General features: G+C 34.4%; 1 protein-coding gene across 6 annotated transcripts in view; it reads right to left on the bottom strand.

Annotated features, from left to right (window-relative positions):
- Positions 1-5,000, bottom strand: part of LOC135223682 (uncharacterized) — a 283,252-nt gene that overhangs the window by 257,815 nt on the left and 20,437 nt on the right. The window contains exon 2 of one of the 6 annotated variants that reach the window (XM_064262368.1): positions 1,452-1,504. The exons of the other annotated variants lie outside the window; for them this stretch is intronic. The gene's annotated coding sequence lies outside the window, so the exon portion shown is untranslated. The remainder of the gene's footprint in view (positions 1-1,451; positions 1,505-5,000) is intronic. 6 annotated transcript variants of the gene reach the window in all.

Here is a 5,000-nt window from a genome sequence, read left to right as displayed (position 1 = left end):
TTATTATTATTCTGTTGAATAAAATGGCAGAATTCTGCGAATTAATTTGTATATTTTCTTTTCTATTTTTCTTATTAGTACTCGCTTTTCTGGCTCAGCGATACTTCCGCAAGAATTGGCCAGAAAAGCGAGTAATAAGAAAAGTAGAAAAGATAATATATAAGATTAATTCGCTGAATTCTATCATTTTATTCAACAGAATTTGTTTAAAAGAGGGTCTACTTCCAAAATATTATCATTATTATCATTATTTTTTTTTTTTTGGTCTATCACAGTCCTCCAATTCGACTGGGTGGTATTTACAGTGTGGGGTTCCGGGTTGCATCCTGCCTCCTTAGGAGTCCATCACTCTTCTTACTATGTGCGCCGTTTCTGGGATCACACTCTTCTGCATGAGTCCTGGAGCTACTTCAGCCTCTAGTTTTTCCAGATTCCTTTTCAGGGATCTTGGGATCGTGCCCAGTGTTCTTATGATTATGGGTACAATTTCCACTGGCATATCCCATATCCTTCTTATTTCTATTTTCAGGTCTTGATACTTATCCATTTTTTCCCTTTCTTTCTCTTCAACTCTGGTGTCCCATGGTATTGCGACATCAATGAGTGATACTTTCTTCTTGATTTTGTCAATCAACTTGATTATTATTATTATTATTATTATTATTATTATTATTATTATTATTATTATTATTATTATTATTATTATTATTATTATTATTATTATTATTATTATTATTATTATTCAGAAGATGATCCCTATTCATATGGAAGAAAAGACCATAAGAGCCACTGACTTGAAATTCAAGCTTCCAAAGAATATGATGCTCATTAGGAAGAGAAGGTAACAGGAAATACAGAAAGAAGAGAGCTCCCTTATGCAGAGAAAATGAATCTGATGGCAGTTATGACTTATGCATTATTCAATAAGTACAAACAATCATGTGCAACAAACAAGATTGGCCAACTTACCAAGCAAGCATGCACGAGATAGCTGGACCGTTGGTGTAAAGTTAAAAATAGCTGGGGAACTCATAAACAGACATATATCGACAACAACAAAAAAGATATACCTAATTGAAAACGGGGCAAACTCATCCGAACTACAAAGGAGTCGGAGCAATGAAGAAATGTTGAGACAGTTTTTGACGAAGAAGACATAGGAGATACACAGATAATAGCTGAGGAAACATAAGAAAAAAAGCGATAACAACAACAATAATAATTCGGATTTCTACACTCTCACAGAGATGGTCGGATCGATTTGATCTTAACCGAAAGGTAAACAATTGAGCAAGGCAAAGTTAAAGTTGGACAGCTGCGTCGTAAACGACAAAAAGGAACAGACTAAAAAGTAAAACACTAACATGCAATGCAGTTGGGGGCCATGTATGACCATCTACAATGTGTCAAGCAAGGAAAACTCCAAGTAATACCCTACTGCCTGAGCTTACTGAAATGCTCGAACGTATTGATTTGACGGATGCCTGAACGGGAAGGGGAGAATCTAGAATGAAGAAGAGAGATAATAACTGTATTTATTAAATTACTAATTTATTTGCAGGAACGGTTCTTTTTATTGCGTAAATACACAAAGGAACAGAAATTTATTATGGTAAGACAAAACACTGTTATGACAGGAAACGACATAAATTTCAAGACATCATTTACTTTTATGACAAGTTGTCTTGACGGTCCTCTTTTGAGCGGGGTAGAACTCTTTATTTGTTGAATGACCAATAAGAGAGAGAGAGAGAGAGAGAGAGAGAGAGAGAGAGAGAGAGAGAGAGAGACTGCATCATTCTTTGGTTCATTGACTAAGAGACAAAGAAAACTGAAACCACCCACTTCTTAAACCCATTTCACCCAAGACTTAAGTCTTCCCTCCACCACCACCCCTTAATCCCCCTTCACCCCTGCTGCCGGGATTACCAGAGGCACGCGTGTGATTTCTTAAGGGAAAAAACTTTCAGGCCACTGCGGTAAGTATTATTAGTATTATTATTGAAATATATAAATATCCATATAAAAAAGGCCAAAAAAGATAATCTAATAAAGCTCCTATGTAAAAGGCGTAGGATCGAGAGGCAAGAGACTAATGTATAGTCAAGTCCTGAGAATTATCAACGACTGATAAAGCAAAAAAAAAATCCTGCTGAACTTAAAACTGTCATCCATTCTCGTGGTACAAATACCTGGTTATAAAAAATAAAAACAAAACAAATCAAAAAAAAAACGGACGACTACGACTCGTTATGCAAATTGCGCAAAGCAAAAATTCGTGATTCTATTGGTCAGTCAACAGTGGATTCCGTCACAACACTTAAAAAGAAAAACACTCCTATCTTTCAGATGCAAATGAAATTATCTACATCCTACTCCGAGCACAAATTATATTGAGGGACAGCCTTTGCAAGTGAATATTTTTACCCATCTGTTCCCTTCATTCCTAGGATATGCCTGAAAATGTTTTGTTTTATATATATAAATATATATATATATTATATTATATATATAATATATTTATATATTATGTATGTATATATATATTAATATATATATATATATATATAATATATATATATAGATATATATATATATATATATATATATATGTATATGGGAATTACAGAAAATTGTGGTGTAACGGTCAATCCAGAAGAGGTAACGAAATAAACACCGGATCTATACTTGGATCTGGAAGTAAAAACCATGACCCACAAAAAGCAATACTTCTATCAAAGGGAAACAACATAAAAAAATAAAAAGGCACATCGCAAAGCATGACATCCTACCAAATTCATTGGCGACGGTGAAAAACACGAACAAAAAACAAATGCACAATAAAGAAACCTTGGTGACAACACGAGTGAAGCTAAACAAACGAAGTGTTTGAAGATCCTATTAAGTTATGTTGTCAGTAAGACCAATTACCCCACCCCAACCGACTGTTTACAGGGCTTCTTCTCTCTGGCCTTTTTTATTTGCGCATCATAAAAAATAAAGAATTTAAATCGATTAGAATGGCCTCGTATTATCTCCATACTTAACTGCATAAAAACAGAATAAATTAGTTATGTGAATGGATTTTTTTGTAAATATTTTCGTGTCAATTGTTTCTACTTATACTTAAAACTTACGATTTATAGCAATGTCCAAGTACAATACAGCATATATATATATATATATATATATATATATATATATATATTATATATATATATATGTGTGTTGTGTGTGTGTGTGTGTGTGTGTATGTATATCGGCTATATACATAACATACATACATAAATGGATACATACATACATACACACACACACACACACATATATATAATATATAAATAATATATATATAATATATTATATATAATATATATTATAATAATATATAATATTATAGTATATAAAGCATCTAGTTTCAGATGCTACCGATTGTCATGAAAGCCTAACCATTTGTACCCTATGAAGTCCATGTGGAGTCGTAGCCTACGTACCAGTCCAATTCTTGGCTTATGTTTACCAGGTTTTCTCGTTATTTTTTTTTATGGTAGCCAAGTGACGTCAAGATTCTATCGCCTTCATTCCTCTTTAGGTGGACTGGCTTACGACCTTCAAATATGTTTACATATTCTCTCTCTCTCTCTCTCTCTCCTCTCTCTCTCTCTCTCTCTCCACGATGAAAGCACATTACTCATCTCTCGAGTCCGGAACAAGAAAAGTCCTCTTTGCAGGTACAAGGCTAATTCACATAACTCTTGCTTGAGGCAACAAACATTTCTGAAGAATCGGCAAGATGCTAGAAAGAGAGAGAGAGAGAGAGAGAGAGAGAGAGAGAGAGAGAGAGAGAGAGCGCACGTTTATTGTGAAAATAAACTACCGATTTAGCCTCCTACTAGTCCTTTCCAGTTTCCTTTCGACTTAAAAGGGAAAAATTATTGCAATTTTCATACAATTGTGTGGAGCACTACCTAAAGTACACGTAGAATTTAAATTCCAAAGATTCGTAACGCTTACTTTAATACGTATTCCACCGCTTCTTAATCACTAGACAGAAACGTTCAAATATCAACACACTCACTTTCCTGCAATTAAACAATTACCTTCATAAACGCAATATCACACAATGTCTAATATCAAGACGAAAATTGATCTACGTAACAGTGAAAGAATCCACCACAAAAAAGACCTACAAAGTATAATAAAACAAAACAAATTCATTGAGTCGATTCAGATGAAGAACAGACTTTTCGCCAAACACGAAAAGAAAAATAAATAACGATCAAAGTACGAGTATATCAAAGCCGCGGAGTAAATCTGCCATCGGTATTAAGCTTGCCATTTAAAAAACGTTCTTGCTCTCAGATCACAGCTTTGATCTGTGTACAAGCAACTGTACTGAAGTCTCTCGTTGGTATCACTTTTTGTCTCAGCCAATAGTCGGAGGGAGGTTGTTCATTAATCTGTAAATGTCGGTCCATGAGAACTTAGCAAGTTATGGATATATTTTTATAAAGGTATAGAGCTCTTCAAATTTTGAGATTAATTCAGATCTGGAAACGGATGAAGAAAGTATTTATGACTTTCATGGACACTACACGCTGGAGTTATCTTGTGAAAGTTCTTACAAAACATTTGTTCAGAGCTAGTAGGAAAAAAACTGAACACCTTTCGATTATATGGAATTCCGTCTAAATAACAAGATCGGGAGAATAACCTGTTTTAGTATGGTTTGGTAAGTGTATGCACTGCAAGAGTTTCCACTTTTTCGTTTACCTTTTGACAAGTGACGTCACTGTTCTAAGGCGATTTTGCGATGTGACCTTTCCTGGGATCCTCATATTGTAATCTGGGGCGCAATCAAAACCCAAATGTCTTTTCCTATATTTACAGCAGATTGAGAAGATATAACGTAAAATGTAAGAAGAAACACAACACCTAGCAAACAAGCAAACAAGTTCATACGAAACGTATATACATACATAAGACTTCACTTCCACTCA

This window comes from Macrobrachium nipponense, chromosome 10, assembly GCF_015104395.2.
Source record: "Macrobrachium nipponense isolate FS-2020 chromosome 10, ASM1510439v2, whole genome shotgun sequence".
Classification (NCBI taxonomy): Eukaryota; Metazoa; Arthropoda; class Malacostraca; order Decapoda; family Palaemonidae; genus Macrobrachium; species Macrobrachium nipponense.
This window is presented reverse-complemented; position numbering and strand designations above follow the sequence as displayed.